This window comes from Xylocopa sonorina, chromosome 13 (assembly GCF_050948175.1).
Source record: "Xylocopa sonorina isolate GNS202 chromosome 13, iyXylSono1_principal, whole genome shotgun sequence".
Lineage (NCBI taxonomy): Eukaryota > Metazoa > Arthropoda > Insecta > Hymenoptera > Apidae > Xylocopa > Xylocopa sonorina.
The window spans coordinates 7,331,907-7,344,294 of NC_135205.1; the positions used below are offsets into that span (position 1 = coordinate 7,331,907).

Here is a 12,388-nt window from a genome sequence, read left to right on the forward strand (position 1 = left end):
TCCCCGAATTATAATTAAAATCGGGAACACCGACACGAGCCTGAAACGTGCCTGCGTTTCGAATTTATTTTGCATGTTTAAGTCGCAGGAAAAAGGGTGAGTGAGTCGGTCGATAAATAATTTACATGCACCGACGCGTGTCCCGATTCGCGACACTTAAAAAAGCATCGATTTCAGATGGAAAATGTCCAGATTTTTATTTCAATTCGACGCTCGTTTTATTTACAGGTCGAACCGTCGTCCGTGGAATACTAAGGCTACCTTCGAGTTTTAAATGGAAGGCTTTCAGGAGGAGCTGAACGATCTACAACGCAAGGTAGGTTCCCGTACGTTTCAATATTTCTCGATTCGGATTCGTTCGGAACGTACCGAGTTAACATTGCCATAGAGGTTACATCCGTGCCGGGGACCTTTCCGCATGCAAATATACTCTTATACAGATCCATGACAGCACGCGACCCGCCGCTGCCTCGAATTCACATTCAAATTTTCCCCAGCCGTTAATTTCGACGCGAACCCTGCACTTGTTCCGCCATCCCGCTCCCGACGCGGATTCTAATGGATTCTAACGGAAAAGAGAAGCAAACGGTACCCGAAGCGACGTTCGATCTTTTACGTTACGTACCTCTGTTTTACCGAGACATCATTCCCACAGCAGCGCAGCGCGGCTTTACTTGCCCCGGCTTTATCCCCCGGCTGATCCACGGGCCGAAAAAAAACTAGCGTAAAGATACTATACGATACGATACGCGGAGAAGTTGTCACTTGTTCGGTTCTCCAGCTAGGTCGACGACTAGGTAGGGCAGGAGAGAAATGAATGGCCGTGAATGGAGGGATCGCGAGGTTCGAAGGGGCTGCTTCCCTTCTGAGACAATAATAGAAACAGTGCCAGCACCCTTGCGACGACCCAAATACCTTAAAATACATGATACACGAGCAGCCAGCCTCTGCTCCGTTTCTTCCATAATAGTTTCTTCTGTCCCCGCGCCCCTCGTTCGATCCCTTTTCTCTTTTACGCTTCATCTATACATCCATCCATCGAAGATACAATTAAAGTACGTTGCGGTCTTTAAAGGTGAAATCAGCCCCCGGCCCCCGGCCCCTGGCCCCTGGCCCCTGGACGGGTGTTCGACGGGAGCCGCTGTTCGTTTGTCGTTCGATTTATGCCAGCGAAAGGGGTGAACGATGAAATCTGGGCCAGTGTCCCGAACTTTGCTACCTGTTGTATACCCCGGCCCCGTACAGCTCCTTTATTTTCTGATCCTCTCTCGGTGATCGGGCAATCGAGCGGGTCTCGCGACGGATCTTCATCGCCCTTCGATTCATCGGCTCTCGAGGGGGAGGGGCTTCGCGAACGGGCAACGTAGATTCTTTGATTTGTGGGATCGGTTAGTCGTTTCCCCACGGCGCATAATCCCTGCGAATTCGGATCGAGTGGGCCGGAAGTCGTTTTCTTCCCCTACGACGGTTACCTATTAGCGCGTTCGATTGGTGGTACGCCGTTTTCAGGTACGCTTGGCGCGGTTCACCGGCTAAACGTTCCCAAACCATTTGTTTAAAACATATCACGCGAATCGATTCGATCATGAATGGAATATTATTCGAATTTGTTTTACGAGGGTGAAACGTGGCTCGCGCAGCTCTACTTATTCGCGCGGGCAGCTAACAGCGGCAGCGGTAAGGTTAACGCATTCGTCGTCCCACAGAACTCGTGGGAAAAGGCTTGCGCGGCAATCGAAGCGGTGCACATTTTTCGCCGCATTCCTCCATAATTCATTTTCGTTCTTCGCTCGGCTCCCTCTTCGTCCATTCCTCGGGCGCGACACGATTCGCGTTTATTCATTCGAATTCCAGGCAGCTCGCGGCTCTTGACAACCGACGCGAGCTGCTCGCGCCTCGCCTACCCGGCTAAATCGAATTCTATATCTGTGCTAGCAAACTAAATTGCTTCGCTCGCTCTGCTCTTTCCTTATTTACACCGATCGAAAAATTCCGTTCAACATACATTCGATAAACTAAATCGTGTTAAACGTTTGTTACCCGACCGCGTACACCGTTAACCGCGAAACGACCGACTAACTAATTAAACCACTCGCGATCCGATATGCCCGTACAGGAAGCGCATCGAATCTGCATAGTTTCCAAAGAAACATAGAGAAGAGTTAATCGATAATCCACTTTTTCTCCTCGCCAAGAATATACGCATCGTGTTTGCTCTCGTTTCGATCCATTTATTACTCTTAATTGGCGGAAAACACGATCAACGATAGCTGTTTTAAATGCGTCGATATCGTTATATTATATTCCAACCACGCGGTCTCTCTCTCCCTCCTTTAAATACGTGACGAATCAGTTAATTTTTACGACATCCTCGTCCTTACGGGTTATTAATCGTCAATTTGCCTCTCCGTCAACTCGTCGAATCGAGGATTTTTAACGCGTTGGATCGGTAGATATCGCCAGAAACGATCGTAGGACGCGGTAGGTAGTGGTAGGTAGGTAGATCTCGTGCTGCGCGCGCGGACGTCGGACGATTTTTCTAGGTGTAGCTTCCTGCCTGACGTCACAATTAGCCTGATTATAATTACGGCGAGAGAAAGACAGAGCGATGACCGCGACCAAAGAAGAGACGCGATCCGGTGTGGTTCGACGGGAATGGAGCGGGAACGAAAAAAAGAGAGACAGGAAACGTGGAATGCGCGAGGTGGGAGAAAGGGGAGCGAGGAGTGTGGAACGACACGCATTAACGGTGTGGCGAACGACGCTCGAGCTGACAAGCGAGATAATTAGGCGGGACGAGACAGGACGTGCGCATTAATTAATTAGCCCAATCTAAGTCCACTTCGCTTATTGTGCGCGCCCGTGCACGAACTGGACGCGACCTCAAAACCTATCCGCGTCGATTTCTACGGACACGAAACGGGTTACACCTACCGACTTTCCCAAACTAGCTAGTCCGATCGTTGCCAATTCCTATCCTCTCGAAAAAACTAATATCATTCATTTATGCTAACGAACGAGACGCGTAACGGCTGCCGTTGTTGAGCTTTGTTCGCGCCATTGAGCGGCCAAGTGTCCGTAAGTCCCTCCGCTAAGCGTCCATCCCTCTCTCTCTCTTTCTCTCTCTCTCTCTGCCACCAAACACTCTCGCTCGACTGGTTTCCCTCGAACTGTTCGAAACTGGTTGCTGCTACCGCCGCGACGCCTCCATCTTCCTGATTAATTAATTTTATTCCCCCGATTATTAACCCTTATTCGTCTCTAATTTTACATCTAGGCCGTAACACCTTAAACATCCGCGGTACCGTGAAACGATAACGTCTGGAAACGCGACGTAATCGATCGAGCGTTATTAAGAATAAACGCGACGAACGCGACGAAGGAGAGGGAAGGGAGAGAGGGCTGTGAATGAGCTGGTACGAGGGAGAGAAAGAGAGATCAGAGGAAGCACGGTATAATGGCATAAGCTGGTCAACGACGAGTCAACATCGCACGGCTGCAACCGTGGGTGAGACGTGGAATATAAATCAAAACATTCGGACGCCTCGAAACGTATCGTTAAACTAAAGGAATTTTCAATACGGTATATCTGGAAAATGAAATTCATTTTTAATCAGAGATATTTCAATCTCGCGTCGACGATATCGAGCTATCGTTGAATTACCGATTTATTTCATTTCTCACCGTTTCCGTAAAATATCATCTCTTAATCATTTCCTTTATCGATAGGATCTATAATTTCTTCCGGTTCCCTCCGGTTTGTTACGAATCCATCCAAATTATGAAATGGAAGAACGAAGAGAGTGAAACGATTAAATGGATTTGTTAATCCGTGGGAGGAGGCGATAAGAACGGCTCGAGTGTGTTTGCTCGGTAGAATTTTTGAGCGAGCTCTCGTTCCGATAAACGGTTAAGAACAAACGGAGATAGATAATGTTTGACAAACAGGGAGTACAGTGTCCCGTTAGTTAGGGTTAACGAACGGTGGGAACGGTTATGGAAAATTTCGAATAGTTTCACTCCGCGAGGTGAGAAATCCCTATTTCTCCCTGAAAAATAAGCGGAATCTTATTAATCCTGGTGGGATGACTCAGAATCAGCGATGGGACGGCGCGAAGCTGCCAGCCGAAGAAAAGCCCGCGTCGGTGAATCGGTGGTACACGCACACGAATCGTACGCGCCGATATCTCGGATGAAGATCGACGAACGAGCTTCGACGGCGAGTGTAATTAATTACCGAATGAGCAGGGGCCCGGGGATACCACCCGGCGGGAACTAGTCAGCATATACTCGTCATAATTCCCAGAAATATCCCCTCCGCTCCTCCGTCTCTCCTCGATGAGTTTGAACTTTTGCTCCGATACTTGACACTTCCCAGCGCTCGCGTCACGCTCTTAAATGCTAACCGATATCGCGCTTCGATTTTATTAATGATGCGTTAAAATCCTGACAGACCCGATCCGTCCAGCAGCGAACTGGAATCGTTCGCACTGGAAGATGAATGATTGAAACGTTCGAGGGAATTCGAATCAGAGGTTTGGCTTTTCGAATTCTTTTATTTGTCGAAAAACATATCTCGCCTGCACACCTGCCACGGAAAAACTCCCTTCTGTCTCTTCTCTGTGAGAAATTCCTCGATCGACAAACCTGAAAACGACCACCCCCCGCGTCGACGTTGCCAGCCTCGCAAAACCCTCCGCGCATACCTTATCCGTCATCGTTTCGATATTTTAAACGACGAAAACGTTGCTCCTCCAAGACAGAAGACTGTCCACGAGGAGGGTTAACCTATGGAAATGCATTCCAGGTCCAGGATGACCGGTCCCGTCCGTTTCGTCGCTGCGCGAGATGATACCCCTCGCTCTCGTTCTATTCCTTCTCGCCCTCGAATACCTGGAAAAGTCCATTCAGAAAACGGGGACGATCCCCTTTTGTGCGTCTCCAACGGTCGTCGTCTTTAGAGAACCGAGCGTCACTTGGAACGTCCCTCTCTCCCTCTTCCATTATTTTTCTCGCAACTTTAACAGCGAACTCATCGCGGCGGCAAATATATTCCTCGACAGAGTCCAAAGTTGATACTTTTTTCTTCACCTTCTTCCTTGGAATAGAGATACGTACTCGATCGATTCGAATAATCGAATCGCAACAGTCTCGTAAAAGAAGAATCGAGGTAGAAGGAATGCGATTCAGACTATGGGACGATCGCCAGGCGGTCTTGTCACAGCGAAAGTGACACGCCTTGTTTACACACCTGGTTGTGGTGTGTGCGAACGGCTCGCAGGTACTACCGTTGACTTTGCACGAACACCGCAGAAAGTGTAGCCATCTACGAGGATGCGACTCTTTCCTTCTCTCGTCTACCTGGACCAGCCATTTCGACCTGGAGCTGAATCGGCCTAGCTTTCGGTAGACCGACCAACAGAGACAGAGAAAGTAAAATCGGACGAGAATAGAAGAGAAACGTTGGGTCCTCGGAGCAAGCCGGACGAGAGATTTTAGCCGGAAAAAATATAAAACTATAAAGACTATAAAGAAGTTGGAGGATCGCGCGCTCGCAGAAGGGAGACGGGTTCTTTACAGGCCAGTTGGTAGCACGGACAAGACAGCCGACATCCCCGCCCTTTCGTGGCTCAGATTTGTAACAGTACCCAGCAAAGCGGAGGGAAGAGATCTTCCTCTTCCTTCAACTGTCGTCTAAGATATGACGCGGTCGTCGGACCGGTATGTAGAAGGCGACGAACACGGAGTTTACGTTGATAAGCCCGCGTTAAGCCTGATAACGGGTAATGGATAAGTGGTGCCGATTCCCTCCTTCTTTTTATTTATTCTGTCTTTATTTTTCTTTTTCTTTTTTTTTTCTTCTTTTTTTTCTTGCCTTTCTCATTTTTCTTTCTCGTTCGTGGGAATAAATGGAGCGCGGAGATTATCAGAGCTTTTAGTAAACGGGGCGGGGGGGGGGGGGGGGGGGGGGGAATGGATTGATATGGACGAAAGTGAATCGAGAACAAGTTTCTCGGGGACTTTTTTTATTCTTAAGGGAAAAATTAGATCGATCGAGAGGTGGCGGCGAGGTATTATCGATATTTGCATGATAATGAATAGGATGTTTGGAGAAGGTTTGGAGAAGGAAGCTATCTTTTTTCAATAAACCTTGTTTGGTTTCGTTATCACTTTCGTCTCGCTCTTGAAGGAGGATATTTTCGAATATTCTAGGTATATTACATTTTTTCGAAGGTTCTCCGGTCGTTAAAGGGCGCCCTCTAGCCTATTTGCTCGCGTCTAACTGCGCGACAGTACGCTATGCGGGGAAACGGAGCAGCTGGTTATTAAATTATAGGCTCGTAAGTTCTTTAATACGGCTATGAATTGACGGGAGTCTCGCAAGGTTGATGGTTACGATGCGATGGCTCGAAATGAAATTCTTAAACTTGGAGAAAACTGGCTGATTATTTAGTTCGAGGTTCGCGGAGGAAGGAAAGGATGGAACGCGGAAGGATGATTCGCGGAATCGTGTTCGTGGAAATTCGTATTACCACGAAAGGCATAAGTTATGCACACAAATTTCTCATCGTCGTAGAGAAAAAAAAATTCGGAACCGATAAAAGATACAAGGCAAATAGCTATGTAGATACACGTGTGTGCATAGCCGATGCGTTGATTTCATTCGAGGCCTCGTCTCGGGCGATGGATTTTTCTATCGATAAAAAATATAGACAAGTCGACTAGGGAACGGGGGAGAGTCGAAGCGGTTCTCTCCTTCGGAAAGGACTAAAGTTCTTTTCGATCGATCGAGCGATCGACCGATCCGTGGAAAGAGAGATCTGGCGCGCACGTAGCAGCACGCGATCCCTTGTGTGCACGCGTGAAAAGAACGGCTCGAGGTTTCGCCGGTAATAATGTTTGATCAGCCTATCGATCCTTCGTAGCGTAGCGACGTCGAGGCAATGCATGAGCGGTACACGCTCGGGGGAATTGGCTTCAATCTAAACGAGCCGTGGCCACAGACACGGCCTAATCACTACAAGGATATTAGCTAATCTCGACCAATTAGACGTAATGGCTGGATTAAGACGGGTCGCACGCATGCTAAAATTGAATATTATTATATAACCCCCGCGCCAGAGAGCAGTACGGGAATCGTAGCCGTCTTTCCCACGTGTAATCTACGAACGTACCCCGCCATCCTCGTCGTTTCTCGTCGCCAGCGTATTCTCTGCTCGTTCTCTCGTATCGATGTACACTTTTTTCTTTTCTTTTCTTTTCTTTTCTTTTCTTTTCTTTTCTATTCTTTTCTTCTCGTTTTCTTCATCGATGCTGCCGAAATATTTTCGACACTCTAAAAGTATCGTTTATTATAAAGTGTGCCACGTAAGGACACTGCCACATCTAATCCCAGCAGCGAGATAAGAAAAGTATGTAGGTATCGACTCTGTGTTTGTCATGAAACGTCGGCGCATCTTTCCGTGAGAGTGCTGCCAGGTAAACGACGCTAAGGGCGTCATTATCGACTGTTTACCATACCTTAGCTTCCCAACGATAAGGATAATCTCGAAAGTGCGTGTTCGACAAGTTGGAGAGGACACGACAGTGGACGCGGTCGATTATTGCGTCCTCGTGAAATACGCGAAATTATCGAATAATCAACTGGTCAGGGTGATTTCGGATCGATGCGTTTCGCGTTTCGCGTTCCGCGTTCCGCGTTTTCGTGCATTTCATGCGTGCGTGCACCGCCACGGCTGCTCGAGACCATTTTTATTTCGCGCGCCATTTGAAAGGTAGCGGACCAGAACGTTGTACACGCGCGATAAGATAAACGCGCGTAATTTTTATAACGCGCTTTTATCTGACGGTGAAGAGTTTATGCCCTGTAAATGAATTGACTTCGGGAAAACGGAACCATTCGGAGCAGCCTGTCCATCCACTACCACCACCACCACCACCACCATCACCACCATCGATGAAACTTTATTTCCATTTCGTTGAACGGGCAACCGACAATTTGTCAGAGTGCAAACACTTATTCCGCACTCTGCTGATAAAGAAAATGGGATTCTCTGCGCTATTTGCGTTTCAATTCAAATAGATTATCGATGGAACGAGCGACATTTAGAACGTTTAACGAAGCAGCGAGAATTTCAATTTCGAAAACGATTAACGCACGGTCGAATCGATCGCAGGGAGAGAGTGAAAAAGAGAGTCTTCCGCGTTCTCCAAACAGAGAGGGACAAGGCCAGCCCTCGGGGGTGGAAGGCAACAAGTGACCAGAATCGAGGCGCGCACACGGTCACGCACACAGAGTCCTCGACGACAATCGATATATCGAGCCACCGTCCACGAGGAGAGAGGCAGCGTGCAACATCGTCGAAGGTGCACACGTGCGTCGATGTGCGTGCGTCCAGGCGAATCCTCGCGAGGGAGGGATGAGCCTGGAACGGTGTCTTACGTGGGTTGTGGTAGGCCACGGACGCGTCCGTTCACGGCTACCGACCTTACTATGTTTGGTCTGTCCCTGAAAACCATCCGCTTTTCTACTACCTGCTCTAACGAGCGCAAACAAAGATATCGAGTCGCGCGGTGTTCTCTGAGGTACCTTCGAAATCCTCGTACGTGCGCGATGCGTTTAATTAGCCTTATCTGAAGCGTCGTCTGGACGATAAGAGATATCGTCTGGGGAACTGGATAGGGACAGTAATCCGTTGGAGATACAATATATCCATTCAACTGAGATTGGCCAATAGGAATGTATAACGAGGAAGGTGTCGAGTAATTGCGGTAGCGGTACGTTAGCAGCGTAAATAACGATGATCGATCGAATCGAAACGCGCGAAGCTGCTTCCTCCCTACCCGAGGATGATCCGGGAGTAGGGTAGGGAAGGAGGAAGGGGTGCGTCGGGGTGACCGAAGGAAAACACCGAACCACTGTTATTTCTTTCGGGTTTTGCACGCCGGCGTCCCGACGTGGCAATGTTTTAGCGTATTGATCCGTTGGGGTTTAGTTGAGCCACGGCAAAAGTGGCGGGGATAGTTGCCGCGATGGTGGCGAAGGGGGTCGGCGTCCGTCGGGGAGTAAAAACTGGACGGCGGCACTTATTCGCTCATAATCACCCTCGAACGGACTCGAACCACCGCTTTCGAGACGGCAGCGACCCGTTTCGCTTCTTGGATTCGCAACGCCGTCCACGCGGCCGCCCCCGCGATCACCCTCGCTCGACTGCCCTGGTTCAGTCGGTTCGCCACAACCGTCGTCAACGAAATGTTTATTCCACGGTGGACAACGATTCCAATGGAAGACGCAAACGAGCTCGTCTCGCGTCGCGATCGATACGAGGCTGAGGAGGGTATAGATTAAGTATAGTCTCATAGCTGCTCTCTTACGTATGTACTGTCCTTAGCCAGTGGTAATCGCGGCCCGTGGAACCGATCAATTTTCGAATACCCTATAGCATAGAAACGGTAATTAACGAAAGATGTAAAACGTGTCGTTTTCTGTTTGCGTTGTTACAGAAGGAACCTCTGCTTCTATGCTGGCGAACCAATTTGGTGAGTGCAAGCGTTTCAGTTCGTTCCACCGAATCGATATAGCGATTGATTTTTGGAGAAATAACCACCAGAAGATAAGATAAAAATAAGAAGGAGGCGCAGGCGCAGGCGCACGTGCGCGTCGCGGGCCGGGCGATTCCCTCCGAAAAAGGGTCAAAGGAATTTCTCGCGTCCCGCGTCGAAGTGGCTCGCTTATCGGCGAGGAAAATCGGAACAACCCCGAGGTAGGCGCGGCGCGAACGTAACCGTGTAACACACTCGAGGTGGTCGTTGGTACGCGTGCGATTACTTACTCTCCATCGGCGAATTAACGACGAATCACCGATGGGAGAACCGGTTGCCAGGCCGGGAACGGCACGCAGGCCTAACGACTTCTCTCCACGGCCTCAACGGGCATTCCAACGGCACGAGTTCGCCCCGCGCCGCGACGCGAATTAATGGAAACACGCCGCGGCATGCGGCGCGCACTGATAAAGCGGAACGCGCCTCCTCTACCCCCTGCCTCTCTCTCACTCTCTCACCCTCTCCCTACCCTCCCTCCCGCTTACGACCACTTACTTTTTCGCTTTCCCTCCGTTTTTTTTTCTTTTTTTTTTTTTTTTTTTTTTTTACCAACTTTTCATCGTCGATCTCGTACTATTCGTAGATTTCGCTCGATTCGTTCCGCGTAAACTTCCGCTAAATCGCAACTATCATTGGGGGTAAAAAAGGGGAAGAAGAAAAAAAAAAAACGGACACGTACATGCATCAAGCTGTCAAACTTAATTTGGAAAATTATATCTCTACACCTTAACCTGTCACGATCGATTGATCACGATCGATTCATTTGCTCGGCGTGTATTACCCGACCTCTTCCACTTGGAGCGAGAAAAGGAATAGAGATAAAAGTTATCGCTATCAGCCCGCGAAAGAGGCCGATCATTAAGCTTCGAGCTGTAATCACTCTTTTCAATTAACCCGCAGAGGAACATGCGCGGTCGGTGAACAGGGAGCAGCGGTGGATAGAAATACCCTTAACCGTCCGTTCCTGCACGTTCACTCTCTTTCCGCCTCTCGAACTTGCCACGATTAGAGATGGGATCAAGTATAGGTAGAGCGGTATCGATCGAATCTGCGAAGGCACGTTCGAATAAATATCTGCCGAATATCGGTGAAACGATAGTAAACTATCGAAACGCGGAGGCGCAGATTCGATCGAATAATTTCGCGTTTAATCATCGACTTTGTACTTGTACTCGCGCGAATAGTTTCCGAGTACGCGTGCGGAACTTGATCCCATCCGTAGCCTCGATATGCAGCAACGCGTCCTAAATGAAGCGATTCCGTATTCACGCATGAGCGCGATCGAAGAACCTCGATCCCGAGCTGCCCGAACACGCCGGGAGAAGAAATATCGAAAGGAAAGAAGCCACTAGGAGGGCACATCTGTTTCCTTTGCGGCAAATTTCTTCCGCGTCTAACGGCCCTGCACCGTTCACGATAAATATTTCCGCTCGCGGCCGGATTCAATTGAACTCGTCCGCCATCTTACGCGAATTATTCCCACCCCGGACTCGAGTGATTAAACCGAGTTCGTAATCTTAAAACTAGCATTGAAATATTAAAAATGACTGCAATTAAAGTGACAGAACCGTTTTATCTTTGATCGTGGCCTCGATTGACTTTAAACGACCATAGTCATTAAACTCATTCGAATGTAAACTGCACTCGCGCGGTCTATTAAAAATCGTTCTCCTTTGTAAAAAAGCTTAACAACCTTGGAACTCCCTTAATGCGGCCGCGCGCAAAAACCGAGCCTCGCGAAACAACTTGAATTTTTTCCCACCAACATTCCTGCCTGTCACCAGTTGTTTTCGGCGACATTCCATTAGTCATAATTTACACTCGGAGATTCCTCCTCCTTTCCTAGACAACGACCAATTCGGTGCGACGACAGCTTAAAATGGCAAGATCGATCCGAGAATGGTCGCAGCGTCGTCGCCAGTGTACAACATTATCCGGCCGTCTGTAACCGTAATTGAGCGTAATTTATCGTATTTCTTGACCCCGTTCAGAATCGATATTCCGCGGCAGGCTCATCCACCGACGATATAGCAAATTAGCCCGGTTCGTTTTGCCTTTTACCGCTCGAACGACTAACGAGTCGGGCATACCGATCGCACGAGCCCGCCTCGCAACGCGAATTAATGGAAACAACCCGTAGGATAAACCGGAACGTCCATTTCACGGGTTTGCACGTCGCAGAGCCCGCGAGTACCTGCCTCTTCGAATTAAACGATCTCGTCGTTCGATTCACACGAGTGGCAACAGACGAAACCATCCGCGCGAAACTTCGGACGAATCTTGGACCGATAGGACGCGCGCGTTCTACGCGCGCTCGTGCTCATGCCCGACGTTGATCGTTAAAAGGCGTTATTACCAAGAAAAACAACTCTCTCGCCACGTACCGGACCGCATTTTTCTCGGGTTTCCCCGTTAAAACGCGACTCCGACAGTGTAACGCCCGGTACTTTACGTTGCCACAGACAGGCTAACGACTTCTCTCTCCGCTTGACTTTAATGGACATTCCGCGCTGTGATTTTACCCCGCGATTTGAATTAATGGAAACACGCTGGCATCCCATTTGCACTGATATAAACCAGAACGTCTTCGCCGCTCGATCCTCCCTTATATAGGGCCCTTCCTTCTTCTCTCCTCCCGTTTTCCTCGATTCCCTCTGTGTTCCGATGCTGTTTCCGATGCTCGTTGCTTGACCAGCTCCGAACGGTCACGCGCAATTAAAACAAAGTAAAACATTTTTACTCGTCGCGTTCTCATAAATGCGTTCGCGTACGGCTCTGTCGCGGC

At 49.0% G+C, this 12,388-nt stretch overlaps 1 protein-coding gene across 1 annotated transcript in view; it reads left to right on the forward strand.

The window, feature by feature from the left end:
* Positions 1–238: 238 nt before the first annotated feature.
* Positions 239–12,388, forward strand: part of Zfh2 (Zn finger homeodomain 2) — a 61,571-nt gene continuing 49,421 nt past the window's right edge. Inside the window, exons 1-2 of the mRNA XM_076906081.1 lie at positions 239–316; positions 9,505–9,540. The gene's annotated coding sequence lies outside the window, so the exon portion shown is untranslated. The remainder of the gene's footprint in view (positions 317–9,504; positions 9,541–12,388) is intronic.